The sequence below is a fragment of the Mixophyes fleayi genome, assembly GCF_038048845.1.
Source record: "Mixophyes fleayi isolate aMixFle1 chromosome 4 unlocalized genomic scaffold, aMixFle1.hap1 SUPER_4_unloc_1, whole genome shotgun sequence".
In the NCBI taxonomy this organism is placed as follows: domain Eukaryota; kingdom Metazoa; phylum Chordata; class Amphibia; order Anura; family Limnodynastidae; genus Mixophyes; species Mixophyes fleayi.
The window spans coordinates 259,682-274,538 of record NW_027445887.1 but is presented as its reverse complement, the minus strand read 5'-3'; the positions used below and the strand labels follow the sequence as shown (position 1 = coordinate 274,538).

Sequence of the window (14,857 nt, the reverse complement as noted above, 5' to 3'; positions counted from 1 at the left end):
TGAAGGGGTTCATTTTATTAATTAACCATAGAGCAACAGCGAAACATAACTATAATTTACAAAGCATATTCTTGTAAATTAGTTACTAGTGAAGAGACAATTGAAGAACATTATTCAGCGTTAATTCCAAACAGTGTAGCTGCCTCGTTAGCGCAGTAGGTAGCGCGTCAGTCTCATAATCTGAAGGTCGTGAGTTCAATCCTCACATGGGGCAACCTGTCTTTTTCTCACCCCTCTCTATGTTCTTTCTATGTTGTCAAACCAGCCATATTGCTCTGAGATTACTTAGAGGTTGCACTGACAGCCCAAGGTTCCAGTGAGTGGGCAAGAACTGATTCATATGGCTATTGCCCTCCTAATCACTTGAACCTGATGCTCAATAGGATTGCTGTGTTCAAAATGTGTAAGTGTCTGGGCACTTCAGCATAAAGTGATGGGAGACACCTAGTTGAGTGTAGTGTATTCCTTCATATGTAGGGATCTACTTATAGTGCAGAGGAGGTTTAGTTGAGATCAGATCTTCCCTAACACCAATACATCAAAAGTAAAATTGATCTTGTAACTATACAAGGTCTCCAACGTAATAGCAAAAAAGTAAAACTTAGATCAAACAAAAAACAAATTTAAAGATAAAAAAATGATGAAAACAAAATCTGACACTATTCCCTGTCCTTCTTCCCAGCATGAGGAAACCACTTTAATCACTGTGAGACACATGCAAAAATGTCTGAATGTCACACAAAATGAACGGCACTCCATAATTTAGGAAATTTTACCAACACCCAAATATAGTACACTTATGTGGTGTGATGAGACACAAGGTGGGAAAGGACTGTCTCTGGATTCTGATTTTACTAAGAGACCACCCATCCAAGATGGACCCCTAATGAAGGACTAGGAAACAGGGACCCTGGGTACATCGATATGGGTAGGATAACACCCTCAGACAGTCAGTGTAAATAATCACATTTTTTTATCAAGTTGAGTCCAGATAGAGATCACTAAATGTCAGAAAGGATCACTCTCTATTACAGTGTCAGAGGTCAGGACAGGTTACAGCTGGTGTTTCTGTAGTGTAGTGGTTATCACGTTCGCCTCACACGCGAAAGGTCCCCAGTTCGAAACTGGGCAGAAACAGGCCTTAGTTCTCCTTTTATATAGAACATGTGAGATGTAAAATTGATATAATATCCTGTAAATACTATTTGTATCAACAGGAAGTTTTAATGGCATTGCATCAGTGTTCATTAGGGAAACTAGTGTATTGAAAGGAATAATACAACCCTGTAAGTAGCAAGTTATTTTTGGTACAGAATTTTAACAAGACAAACATAAGCATGCAGGATGTTCGATACTAGAGTAGTGGGATCTGTAGGGGTGAGGGTGTCAGAGTGAAGTTAGCCATGCATTGGGAAGGGGGGAACATTGTGGGGAAGTGGAGGGCCCCTGTTCTAATCATCTGTCCTGGGACCCATGATCTCTGATGACGGCCTTACCTCTTCCTATACAAGCAAGTTTTCTACTGGCTGTTCCCATTGTTTGACTACACTGCTTGCTTACATGTACAACACCATCTATCTCTCCACCTTCATTCATGATTCAACAATCTTTTCCATACGCCTCCTGTATATCTTAGCAATAGCTCCTGTCGGGCACCTAACCTCTCTATGTCTTTCAGGAACAAGTCCCAGGGATGATGTCAATGAGGTTTCAGGGAGAGATAGAAAGGGGCATTGCTTCCCAGCTTCTATATTGAATGCTGTGCGGAAGCGATTTATCTGCCAGGAACCACTCATCATTGTTCTTGGCCATGACACAGGGATCTGTGACTTGCCGTAACTCCCTGACCAAAATTAAACAAGACATTACAGTTACATCCTGTAGCCTGAAGGGGTTCATTTTATTAATTAACCATAGAGCAACAGCGAAACATAACTATAATTTACAAAGCATATTCTTGTAAATTAGTTACTAGTGAAGAGACAATTGAAGAACATTATTCAGCGTTAATTCCAAACAGTGTAGCTGCCTCGTTAGCGCAGTAGGTAGCGCGTCAGTCTCATAATCTGAAGGTCGTGAGTTCGATCCTCACATGGGGCAACCTGTCTTTTTCTCACCCCTCTCTATGTTCTTTCTATGTTGTCAAACCAGCCATATTGCTCTGAGACGACTTAGAGGTTGCACTGACAGCCCAAGGTTCCAGTGAGTGGGCAAGAACTGATTCATATGGCTATTGCCCTCCTAATCACTTGAACCTGATGCTCAATAGGATTGCTGTGTTCAAAATGTGTAAGTGTCTGGGCACTTCAGCATAAAGTGATGGGAGACACCTAGTTGAGTGTAGTGTATTCCTTCATATGTAGGGATCTACTTATAGTGCAGAGGAGGTTTAGTTGAGATCAGATCTTCCCTAACACCAATACATCAAAAGTAAAATTGATCTTGTAACTATACAAGGTCTCCAACGTAATAGCAAAAAAGTAAAACTTAGATCAAACAAAAAACAAATTTAAAGATAAAAAAATGATGAAAACAAAATCTGACACTATTCCCTGTCCTTCTTCCCAGCATGAGGAAACCACTTTAATCACTGTGAGACACATGCAAAAATGTCTGAATGTCACACAAAATGAACGGCACTCCATAATTTAGGAAATTTTACCAACACCCAAATATAGTACACTTATGTGGTGTGATGAGACACAAGGTGGGAAAGGACTGTCTCTGGATTCTGATTTTACTAAGAGACCACCCATCCAAGATGGACCCCTAATGAAGGACTAGGAAACAGGGACCCTGGGTACATCGATATGGGTAGGATAACACCCTCAGACAGTCAGTGTAAATAATCACATTTTTTTATCAAGTTGAGTCCAGATAGAGATCACTAAATGTCAGAAAGGATCACTCTCTATTACAGTGTCAGAGGTCAGGACAGGACACAGCTGGTGTTTCTGTAGTGTAGTGGTTATCACGTTCGCCTCACACGCGAAAGGTCCCCAGTTCGAAACTGGGCAGAAACAGGCCTTAGTTCTCCTTTTATATAGGACATGTGAGATGTAAAATTGATATAATATCCTGTAAACACTATTTGTATCAACAGGAAGTTTTAATGGCATTGCATCAGTGTTCATTAGGGAAACTAGTGTATTGAAAGGAATAATACAACCCTGTAAGTAGCAAGTTATTTTTGGTACAGAATTTTAACAAGACAAATATAAGCATGCAGGATGTTCGATACTAGAGTAGTGGGATCTGTAGGGTTGAGGGTGTCAGAGTGAAGTTAGCCATGCATTGGGAAGGGGGGAACATTGTGGGGAGGTGGAGGGGCCCTGTTCTAATCATCTGTCCTGGGACCCATGATCTCTGATGACAGCCTTACCTCTTCCTATACAAGCAAGTTTTCTACTGGCTGTTCCCATTGTTTGACTACACTGCTTGCTTACATGTACAACACCATGTATCTCTCCACCTTCATTCATGATTCAACAATCTTTTCCATACGCCTCCTGTATATCTTAGCAATAGCTCCTGTCGGGCACCTAACCTCTCTATGTCTTTCAGGAACAAGTCCCAGGGATGATGTCAATGAGGTTTCAGGGAGAGATAGAAAGGGGCATTGCTTCCCAGCTTCTATATTGAATGCTGTGTGGAAGCGATTTATCTGCCAGGAACCACTCATCATTGTTCTTGGCCATGACACAGGGATCTGTGACTTGCCGTAACTCCCTGCCTAAAATTAAACAAGACATTACAGTTACATCCTGTAGCCTGAAGGGGTTAATTTTATTAATTAACCATAGAGCAACAGCGAAACATAACTATAATTTACAAAGCATCTTCTTGTAAATTAGTTACTAGTGAAGAGACAATTGAAGAACATTATTCAGCGTTAATTCCAAACAGTGTAGCTGCCTCGTTAGCGCGTCAGTCTCATAATCTGAAGGTCGTGAGTTCGATCCTCACATGGGGCAACCTGTTTTTTTCTCACCCCTCTCTATGTTCTTTCTATGTTGTCAAACCAGCCATATTGCTCTGAGATGACTTAGAGGTTGCACTGACAGCCCAAGGTTCCAGTGAGTGGGCAAGAACTGATTCATATGGCTATTGCCCTCCTAATTGAACCTGATGCTCAATAGGATTGCTGTGTTCAAAATGTGTAAGTGTCTGGGCACTTCAGCATAAAGTGATGGGAGACACCTAGTTGAGTGTAGTGTATTCCTTCATATGTAGGGATCTACTTATAGTGCAGAGGAGGTTTAGTTGAGATCAGATCTTCCCTAACACCAATACATCAAAAGTAAAATTGATCTTGTAACTATACAAGGTCTCCAACGTAATAGCAAAAAAGTAAAACTTAGATCAAACAAAAAACAAATTTAAAGATAAAAAAATGATGAAAACAAAATCTGACACTATTCCCTGTCCTTCTTCCCAGCATGAGGAAACCACTTTAATCACTGTGAGACACATGCAAAAATGTCTGAATGTCACACAAAATGAACAGCACTCCATAATTTAGGAAATTTTACCAACACCCAAATATAGTACACTTATGTGGTGTGATGAGACACAAGGTGGGAAAGGACTGTCTCTGGATTCTGATTTTACTAAGAGACCACCCATCCAAGATGGACCCCTAATGAAGGACTAGGAAACAGGGACCCTGGGTACATCGATATGGGTAGGATAACACCCTCAGACAGTCAGTGTAAATAATCACATTTTTTTATCTAGTTGAGTCCAGATAGAGATCACTAAATGTCAGAAAGGATCACTCTCTATTACAGTGTCAGAGGTCAGGACAGGTCACAGCTGGTGTTTCTGTAGTGTAGTGGTTATCACGTTCGCCTCACACGCGAAAGGTCCCCAGTTCGAAACTGGGCAGAAACAGGCCTTAGTTCTCCTTTTATATAGGACATGTGAGATGTAAAATTGATATAATATCCTGTAAATACTATTTGTATCAACAGGAAGTTTTAATGGCATTGCATCAGTGTTCATTAGGGAAACTAGTGTATTGTAAGGAATAATACAACCCTGTAAGTGGCAAGTTATTTTTGGTACAGAATTTTAACAAGACAAACATAAGCATGCAGGATGTTCGATACTAGAGTAGTGGGATCTGTAGGGGTGAGGGTGTCAGAGTGAAGTTAGCCATGCATTGGGAAGGGGGGAACATTGTGTGGAAGTGGAGGGCCCCTGTTCTAATCATCTGTCCTGGGACCCATGATCTCTGATGACGGCCTTACCTCTTCCTATACAAGCAAGTTTTCTACTGGCTGTTCCCATTGTTTGACTACACTGCTTGCTTACATGTACAACACCATCTATCTCTCCACCTTCATTCATGATTCAACAATCTTTTCCATACGCCTCCTGTATATCTTAGCAATAGCTCCTGTCGGGCACCTAACCTCTCTATGTCTTTCAGGAACAAGTCCCAGGGATGATGTCAATGAGGTTTCAGGGAGAGATAGAAAGGGGCATTGCTTCCCAGCTTCTATATTGAATGCTGTGCGGAAGCGATTTATCTGCCAGGAACCACTCATCATTGTTCTTGGCCATGACACAGGGATCTGTGACTTGCCGTAACTCCCTGCCTAAAATTAAACAAGACATTACAGTTACATCCTGTAGCCTGAAGGGGTTCATTTTATTAATTAACCATAGAGCAACAGCGAAACATAACTATAATTTACAAAGCATATTCTTGTAAATTAGTTACTAGTGAAGAGACAATTGAAGAACATTATTCAGCGTTAATTCCAAACAGTGTAGCTGCCTCGTTAGCGCAGTAGGTAGCGCGTCAGTCTCATAATCTGAAGGTCGTGAGTTCGATCCTCACATGGGGCAACCTGTCTTTTTCTCACCCCTCTCTATGTTCTTTCTATGTTGTCAAACCAGCCATATTGCTCTGAGATTACTTAGAGGTTGCACTGACAGCCCAAGGTTCCAGTGAGTGGGCAAGAACTGATTCATATGGCTATTGCCCTCCTAATCACTTGAACCTGATGCTCAATAGGATTGCTGTGTTCAAAATGTGTAAGTGTCTGGGCACTTCAGCATAAAGTGATGGGAGACACCTAGTTGAGTGTAGTGTATTCCTTCATATGTAGGGATCTACTTATAGTGCAGAGGAGGTTTAGTTGAGATCAGATCTTCCCTAACACCAATACATCAAAAGTAAAATTGATCTTGTAACTATACAAGGTCTCCAACGTAATAGCAAAAAAGTAAAACTTAGATCAAACAAAAAACAAATTTAAAGATAAAAAAATGATGAAAACAAAATCTGACACTATTCCCTGTCCTTCTTCCCAGCATGAGGAAACCACTTTAATCACTGTGAGACACATGCAAAAATGTCTGAATGTCACACAAAATGAACGGCACTCCATAATTTAGGAAATTTTACCAACACCCAAATATAGTACACTTATGTGGTGTGATGAGACACAAGGTGGGAAAGGACTGTCTCTGGATTCTGATTTTACTAAGAGACCACCCATCCAAGATGGACCCCTAATGAAGGACTAGGAAACAGGGACCCTGGGTACATCGATATGGGTAGGATAACACCCTCAGACAGTCAGTGTAAATAATCACATTTTTTTATCAAGTTGAGTCCAGATAGAGATCACTAAATGTCAGAAAGGATCACTCTCTATTACAGTGTCAGAGGTCAGGACAGGTTACAGCTGGTGTTTCTGTAGTGTAGTGGTTATCACGTTCGCCTCACACGCGAAAGGTCCCCAGTTCGAAACTGGGCAGAAACAGGCCTTAGTTCTCCTTTTATATAGAACATGTGAGATGTAAAATTGATATAATATCCTGTAAATACTATTTGTATCAACAGGAAGTTTTAATGGCATTGCATCAGTGTTCATTAGGGAAACTAGTGTATTGAAAGGAATAATACAACCCTGTAAGTAGCAAGTTATTTTTGGTACAGAATTTTAACAAGACAAACATAAGCATGCAGGATGTTCGATACTAGAGTAGTGGGATCTGTAGGGGTGAGGGTGTCAGAGTGAAGTTAGCCATGCATTGGGAAGGGGGGAACATTGTGGGGAAGTGGAGGGCCCCTGTTCTAATCATCTGTCCTGGGACCCATGATCTCTGATGACGGCCTTACCTCTTCCTATACAAGCAAGTTTTCTACTGGCTGTTCCCATTGTTTGACTACACTGCTTGCTTACATGTACAACACCATCTATCTCTCCACCTTCATTCATGATTCAACAATCTTTTCCATACGCCTCCTGTATATCTTAGCAATAGCTCCTGTCGGGCACCTAACCTCTCTATGTCTTTCAGGAACAAGTCCCAGGGATGATGTCAATGAGGTTTCAGGGAGAGATAGAAAGGGGCATTGCTTCCCAGCTTCTATATTGAATGCTGTGCGGAAGCGATTTATCTGCCAGGAACCACTCATCATTGTTCTTGGCCATGACACAGGGATCTGTGACTTGCCGTAACTCCCTGACCAAAATTAAACAAGACATTACAGTTACATCCTGTAGCCTGAAGGGGTTCATTTTATTAATTAACCATAGAGCAACAGCGAAACATAACTATAATTTACAAAGCATATTCTTGTAAATTAGTTACTAGTGAAGAGACAATTGAAGAACATTATTCAGCGTTAATTCCAAACAGTGTAGCTGCCTCGTTAGCGCAGTAGGTAGCGCGTCAGTCTCATAATCTGAAGGTCGTGAGTTCGATCCTCACATGGGGCAACCTGTCTTTTTCTCACCCCTCTCTATGTTCTTTCTATGTTGTCAAACCAGCCATATTGCTCTGAGACGACTTAGAGGTTGCACTGACAGCCCAAGGTTCCAGTGAGTGGGCAAGAACTGATTCATATGGCTATTGCCCTCCTAATCACTTGAACCTGATGCTCAATAGGATTGCTGTGTTCAAAATGTGTAAGTGTCTGGGCACTTCAGCATAAAGTGATGGGAGACACCTAGTTGAGTGTAGTGTATTCCTTCATATGTAGGGATCTACTTATAGTGCAGAGGAGGTTTAGTTGAGATCAGATCTTCCCTAACACCAATACATCAAAAGTAAAATTGATCTTGTAACTATACAAGGTCTCCAACGTAATAGCAAAAAAGTAAAACTTAGATCAAACAAAAAACAAATTTAAAGATAAAAAAATGATGAAAACAAAATCTGACACTATTCCCTGTCCTTCTTCCCAGCATGAGGAAACCACTTTAATCACTGTGAGACACATGCAAAAATGTCTGAATGTCACACAAAATGAACGGCACTCCATAATTTAGGAAATTTTACCAACACCCAAATATAGTACACTTATGTGGTGTGATGAGACACAAGGTGGGAAAGGACTGTCTCTGGATTCTGATTTTACTAAGAGACCACCCATCCAAGATGGACCCCTAATGAAGGACTAGGAAACAGGGACCCTGGGTACATCGATATGGGTAGGATAACACCCTCAGACAGTCAGTGTAAATAATCACATTTTTTTATCAAGTTGAGTCCAGATAGAGATCACTAAATGTCAGAAAGGATCACTCTCTATTACAGTGTCAGAGGTCAGGACAGGACACAGCTGGTGTTTCTGTAGTGTAGTGGTTATCACGTTCGCCTCACACGCGAAAGGTCCCCAGTTCAAAACTGGGCAGAAACAGGCCTTAGTTCTCCTTTTATATAGGACATGTGAGATGTAAAATTGATATAATATCCTGTAAACACTATTTGTATCAACAGGAAGTTTTAATGGCATTGCATCAGTGTTCATTAGGGAAACTAGTGTATTGAAAGGAATAATACAACCCTGTAAGTAGCAAGTTATTTTTGGTACAGAATTTTAACAAGACAAATATAAGCATGCAGGATGTTCGATACTAGAGTAGTGGGATCTGTAGGGTTGAGGGTGTCAGAGTGAAGTTAGCCATGCATTGGGAAGGGGGGAACATTGTGGGGAGGTGGAGGGGCCCTGTTCTAATCATCTGTCCTGGGACCCATGATCTCTGATGACAGCCTTACCTCTTCCTATACAAGCAAGTTTTCTACTGGCTGTTCCCATTGTTTGACTACACTGCTTGCTTACATGTACAACACCATGTATCTCTCCACCTTCATTCATGATTCAACAATCTTTTCCATACGCCTCCTGTATATCTTAGCAATAGCTCCTGTCGGGCACCTAACCTCTCTATGTCTTTCAGGAACAAGTCCCAGGGATGATGTCAATGAGGTTTCAGGGAGAGATAGAAAGGGGCATTGCTTCCCAGCTTCTATATTGAATGCTGTGTGGAAGCGATTTATCTGCCAGGAACCACTCATCATTGTTCTTGGCCATGACACAGGGATCTGTGACTTGCCGTAACTCCCTGCCTAAAATTAAACAAGACATTACAGTTACATCCTGTAGCCTGAAGGGGTTAATTTTATTAATTAACCATAGAGCAACAGCGAAACATAACTATAATTTACAAAGCATCTTCTTGTAAATTAGTTACTAGTGAAGAGACAATTGAAGAACATTATTCAGCGTTAATTCCAAACAGTGTAGCTGCCTCGTTAGCGCGTCAGTCTCATAATCTGAAGGTCGTGAGTTCGATCCTCACATGGGGCAACCTGTTTTTTTCTCACCCCTCTCTATGTTCTTTCTATGTTGTCAAACCAGCCATATTGCTCTGAGATGACTTAGAGGTTGCACTGACAGCCCAAGGTTCCAGTGAGTGGGCAAGAACTGATTCATATGGCTATTGCCCTCCTAATTGAACCTGATGCTCAATAGGATTGCTGTGTTCAAAATGTGTAAGTGTCTGGGCACTTCAGCATAAAGTGATGGGAGACACCTAGTTGAGTGTAGTGTATTCCTTCATATGTAGGGATCTACTTATAGTGCAGAGGAGGTTTAGTTGAGATCAGATCTTCCCTAACACCAATACATCAAAAGTAAAATTGATCTTGTAACTATACAAGGTCTCCAACGTAATAGCAAAAAAGTAAAACTTAGATCAAACAAAAAACAAATTTAAAGATAAAAAAATGATGAAAACAAAATCTGACACTATTCCCTGTCCTTCTTCCCAGCATGAGGAAACCACTTTAATCACTGTGAGACACATGCAAAAATGTCTGAATGTCACACAAAATGAACAGCACTCCATAATTTAGGAAATTTTACCAACACCCAAATATAGTACACTTATGTGGTGTGATGAGACACAAGGTGGGAAAGGACTGTCTCTGGATTCTGATTTTACTAAGAGACCACCCATCCAAGATGGACCCCTAATGAAGGACTAGGAAACAGGGACCCTGGGTACATCGATATGGGTAGGATAACACCCTCAGACAGTCAGTGTAAATAATCACATTTTTTTATCTAGTTGAGTCCAGATAGAGATCACTAAATGTCAGAAAGGATCACTCTCTATTACAGTGTCAGAGGTCAGGACAGGTCACAGCTGGTGTTTCTGTAGTGTAGTGGTTATCACGTTCGCCTCACACGCGAAAGGTCCCCAGTTCGAAACTGGGCAGAAACAGGCCTTAGTTCTCCTTTTATATAGGACATGTGAGATGTAAAATTGATATAATATCCTGTAAATACTATTTGTATCAACAGGAAGTTTTAATGGCATTGCATCAGTGTTCATTAGGGAAACTAGTGTATTGTAAGGAATAATACAACCCTGTAAGTGGCAAGTTATTTTTGGTACAGAATTTTAACAAGACAAACATAAGCATGCAGGATGTTCGATACTAGAGTAGTGGGATCTGTAGGGGTGAGGGTGTCAGAGTGAAGTTAGCCATGCATTGGGAAGGGGGGAACATTGTGTGGAAGTGGAGGGCCCCTGTTCTAATCATCTGTCCTGGGACCCATGATCTCTGATGACGGCCTTACCTCTTCCTATACAAGCAAGTTTTCTACTGGCTGTTCCCATTGTTTGACTACACTGCTTGCTTACATGTACAACACCATCTATCTCTCCACCTTCATTCATGATTCAACAATCTTTTCCATACGCCTCCTGTATATCTTAGCAATAGCTCCTGTCGGGCACCTAACCTCTCTATGTCTTTCAGGAACAAGTCCCAGGGATGATGTCAATGAGGTTTCAGGGAGAGATAGAAAGGGGCATTGCTTCCCAGCTTCTATATTGAATGCTGTGCGGAAGCGATTTATCTGCCAGGAACCACTCATCATTGTTCTTGGCCATGACACAGGGATCTGTGACTTGCCGTAACTCCCTGCCTAAAATTAAACAAGACATTACAGTTACATCCTGTAGCCTGAAGGGGTTCATTTTATTAATTAACCATAGAGCAACAGCGAAACATAACTATAATTTACAAAGCATATTCTTGTAAATTAGTTACTAGTGAAGAGACAATTGAAGAACATTATTCAGCGTTAATTCCAAACAGTGTAGCTGCCTCGTTAGCGCAGTAGGTAGTGCGTCAGTCTCATAATCTGAAGGTCATGAGTTCGATCCTCACATGGGGCAACCTGTCTTTTTCTCACCCCTCTCTATGTTCTTTCTATGTTGTCAAACCAGCCATATTGCTCTGAGACGACTTAGAGGTTGCACTGACAACCCAAGGTTCCAGTGAGTGGGCAAGAACTGATTCATATGGCTATTGCCCTCCTAATCACTTGAACCTGATGCTCAATAGGATTGCTGTGTTCAAAATGTGTAAGTGTCTGGGCACTTCAGCATAAAGTGATGGGAGACACCTAGTTGAGTGTAGTGTATTCCTTCATATGTAGGGATCTACTTATAGTGCAGAGGAGGTTTAGTTGAGATCAGATCTTCCCTAACACCAATACATCAAAAGTAAAATTGATCTTGTAACTATACAAGGTCTCCAACGTAATAGCAAAAAAGTAAAACTTAGATCAAACAAAAAACAAATTTAAAGATAAAAAAATGATGAAAACAAAATCTGACACTATTCCCTGTCCTTCTTCCCAGCATGAGGAAACCACTTTAATCACTGTGAGACACATGCAAAAATGTCTGAATGTCACACAAAATGAACAGCACTCCATAATTTAGGAAATTTTACCAACACCCAAATATAGTACACTTATGTGGTGTGATGAGACACAAGGTGGGAAAGGACTGTCTCTGGATTCTGATTTTACTAAGAGACCACCCATCCAAGATGGACCCCTAATGAAGGACTAGGAAACAGGGACCCTGGGTACATCGATATGGGTAGGATAACACCCTCAGACAGTCAGTGTAAATAATCACATTTTTTTATCTAGTTGAGTCCAGATAGAGATCACTAAATGTCAGAAAGGATCACTCTCTATTACAGTGTCAGAGGTCAGGACAGGTCACAGCTGGTGTTTCTGTAGTGTAGTGGTTATCACGTTCGCCTCACACGCGAAAGGTCCCCAGTTCGAAACTGGGCAGAAACAGGCCTTAGTTCTCCTTTTATATAGGACATGTGAGATGTAAAATTGATATAATATCCTGTAAATACTATTTGTATCAACAGGAAGTTTTAATGGCATTGCATCAGTGTTCATTAGGGAAACTAGTGTATTGTAAGGAATAATACAACCCTGTAAGTGGCAAGTTATTTTTGGTACAGAATTTTAACAAGACAAACATAAGCATGCAGGATGTTCGATACTAGAGTAGTGGGATCTGTAGGGGTGAGGGTGTCAGAGTGAAGTTAGCCATGCATTGGGAAGGGGGGAACATTGTGTGGAAGTGGAGGGCCCCTGTTCTAATCATCTGTCCTGGGACCCATGATCTCTGATGACGGCCTTACCTCTTCCTATACAAGCAAGTTTTCTACTGGCTGTTCCCATTGTTTGACTACACTGCTTGCTTACATGTACAACACCATCTATCTCTCCACCTTCATTCATGATTCAACAATCTTTTCCATACGCCTCCTGTATATCTTAGCAATAGCTCCTGTCGGGCACCTAACCTCTCTATGTCTTTCAGGAACAAGTCCCAGGGATGATGTCAATGAGGTTTCAGGGAGAGATAGAAAGGGGCATTGCTTCCCAGCTTCTATATTGAATGCTGTGCGGAAGCGATTTATCTGCCAGGAACCACTCATCATTGTTCTTGGCCATGACACAGGGATCTGTGACTTGCCGTAACTCCCTGCCTAAAATTAAACAAGACATTACAGTTACATCCTGTAGCCTGAAGGGGTTCATTTTATTAATTAACCATAGAGCAACAGCGAAACATAACTATAATTTACAAAGCATATTCTTGTAAATTAGTTACTAGTGAAGAGACAATTGAAGAACATTATTCAGCGTTAATTCCAAACAGTGTAGCTGCCTCGTTAGCGCAGTAGGTAGTGCGTCAGTCTCATAATCTGAAGGTCATGAGTTCGATCCTCACATGGGGCAACCTGTCTTTTTCTCACCCCTCTCTATGTTCTTTCTATGTTGTCAAACCAGCCATATTGCTCTGAGACGACTTAGAGGTTGCACTGACAACCCAAGGTTCCAGTGAGTGGGCAAGAACTGATTCATATGGCTATTGCCCTCCTAATCACTTGAACCTGATGCTCAATAGGATTGCTGTGTTCAAAATGTGTAAGTGTCTGGGCACTTCAGCATAAAGTGATGGGAGACACCTAGTTGAGTGTAGTGTATTCCTTCATATGTAGGGATCTACTTATAGTGCAGAGGAGGTTTAGTTGAGATCAGATCTTCCCTAACACCAATACATCAAAAGTAAAATTGATCTTGTAACTATACAAGGTCTCCAACGTAATAGCAAAAAAGTAAAACTTAGATCAAACAAAAAACAAATTTAAAGATAAAAAAATGATGAAAACAAAATCTGACACTATTCCCTGTCCTTCTTCCCAGCATGAGGAAACCACTTTAATCACTGTGAGACACATGCAAAAATGTCTGAATGTCACACAAAATGAACAGCACTCCATAATTTAGGAAATTTTACCAACACCCAAATATAGTACACTTATGTGGTGTGATGAGACACAAGGTGGGAAAGGACTGTCTCTGGATTCTGATTTTACTAAGAGACCACCCATCCAAGATGGACCCCTAATGAAGGACTAGGAAACAGGGACCCTGGGTACATCGATATGGGTAGGATAACACCCTCAGACAGTCAGTGTAAATAATCACATTTTTTTATCTAGTTGAGTCCAGATAGAGATCACTAAATGTCAGAAAGGATCACTCTCTATTACAGTGTCAGAGGTCAGGACAGGTCACAGCTGGTGTTTCTGTAGTGTAGTGGTTATCACGTTCGCCTCACACGCGAAAGGTCCCCAGTTCGAAACTGGGCAGAAACAGGCCTTAGTTCTCCTTTTATATAGGACATGTGAGATGTAAAATTGATATAATATCCTGTAAATACTATTTGTATCAACAGGAAGTTTTAATGGCATTGCATCAGTGTTCATTAGGGAAACTAGTGTATTGTAAGGAATAATACAACCCTGTAAGTGGCAAGTTATTTTTGGTACAGAATTTTAACAAGACAAACATAAGCATGCAGGATGTTCGATACTAGAGTAGTGGGATCTGTAGGGGTGAGGGTGTCAGAGTGAAGTTAGCCATGCATTGGGAAGGGGGGAACATTGTGTGGAAGTGGAGGGCCCCTGTTCTAATCATCTGTCCTGGGACCCATGATCTCTGATGACGGCCTTACCTCTTCCTATACAAGCAAGTTTTCTACTGGCTGTTCCCATTGTTTGACTACACTGCTTGCTTACATGTACAACACCATCTATCTCTCCACCTTCATTCATGATTCAACAATCTTTTCCATACGCCTCCTGTATATCTTAGCAATAGCTCCTGTCGGGCACCTAACCTCTCTATGTCTTTCAGGAACAAGTC

At 41.1% G+C, this 14,857-nt stretch overlaps 14 non-coding genes across 14 annotated transcripts; all 14 read left to right on the top strand.

Annotated features, from left to right (window-relative positions):
- Positions 1-141: 141 nt before the first annotated feature.
- TRNAM-CAU (transfer RNA methionine (anticodon CAU)) lies at positions 142-214 on the top strand. Its single transcript has one exon. It is a non-coding gene; the product is annotated as a tRNA-Met (tRNA).
- Positions 215-1,064: 850 nt separating this feature from the next.
- On the top strand, positions 1,065-1,137 carry TRNAV-CAC (transfer RNA valine (anticodon CAC)). Its single transcript has one exon. It is a non-coding gene; the product is annotated as a tRNA-Val (tRNA).
- An 890-nt stretch (positions 1,138-2,027) lies between these two features.
- Positions 2,028-2,100, top strand: TRNAM-CAU (transfer RNA methionine (anticodon CAU)). The gene has a single exon. It is a non-coding gene; the product is annotated as a tRNA-Met (tRNA).
- An 850-nt stretch (positions 2,101-2,950) lies between these two features.
- On the top strand, positions 2,951-3,023 carry TRNAV-CAC (transfer RNA valine (anticodon CAC)). The gene has a single exon. It is a non-coding gene; the product is annotated as a tRNA-Val (tRNA).
- A 1,797-nt stretch (positions 3,024-4,820) lies between these two features.
- TRNAV-CAC (transfer RNA valine (anticodon CAC)) lies at positions 4,821-4,893 on the top strand. Its single transcript has one exon. It is a non-coding gene; the product is annotated as a tRNA-Val (tRNA).
- An 890-nt stretch (positions 4,894-5,783) lies between these two features.
- TRNAM-CAU (transfer RNA methionine (anticodon CAU)) lies at positions 5,784-5,856 on the top strand. The gene has a single exon. It is a non-coding gene; the product is annotated as a tRNA-Met (tRNA).
- Positions 5,857-6,706: 850 nt separating this feature from the next.
- On the top strand, positions 6,707-6,779 carry TRNAV-CAC (transfer RNA valine (anticodon CAC)). Its single transcript has one exon. It is a non-coding gene; the product is annotated as a tRNA-Val (tRNA).
- Positions 6,780-7,669: 890 nt separating this feature from the next.
- TRNAM-CAU (transfer RNA methionine (anticodon CAU)) lies at positions 7,670-7,742 on the top strand. The gene has a single exon. It is a non-coding gene; the product is annotated as a tRNA-Met (tRNA).
- Positions 7,743-8,592: 850 nt separating this feature from the next.
- TRNAV-CAC (transfer RNA valine (anticodon CAC)) lies at positions 8,593-8,665 on the top strand. Its single transcript has one exon. It is a non-coding gene; the product is annotated as a tRNA-Val (tRNA).
- Positions 8,666-10,462: 1,797 nt separating this feature from the next.
- Positions 10,463-10,535, top strand: TRNAV-CAC (transfer RNA valine (anticodon CAC)). Its single transcript has one exon. It is a non-coding gene; the product is annotated as a tRNA-Val (tRNA).
- An 890-nt stretch (positions 10,536-11,425) lies between these two features.
- TRNAM-CAU (transfer RNA methionine (anticodon CAU)) lies at positions 11,426-11,498 on the top strand. Its single transcript has one exon. It is a non-coding gene; the product is annotated as a tRNA-Met (tRNA).
- Positions 11,499-12,348: 850 nt separating this feature from the next.
- Positions 12,349-12,421, top strand: TRNAV-CAC (transfer RNA valine (anticodon CAC)). Its single transcript has one exon. It is a non-coding gene; the product is annotated as a tRNA-Val (tRNA).
- Positions 12,422-13,311: 890 nt separating this feature from the next.
- TRNAM-CAU (transfer RNA methionine (anticodon CAU)) lies at positions 13,312-13,384 on the top strand. The gene has a single exon. It is a non-coding gene; the product is annotated as a tRNA-Met (tRNA).
- Positions 13,385-14,234: 850 nt separating this feature from the next.
- On the top strand, positions 14,235-14,307 carry TRNAV-CAC (transfer RNA valine (anticodon CAC)). Its single transcript has one exon. It is a non-coding gene; the product is annotated as a tRNA-Val (tRNA).
- The last annotated feature ends 550 nt before the right edge of the window (positions 14,308-14,857 follow it).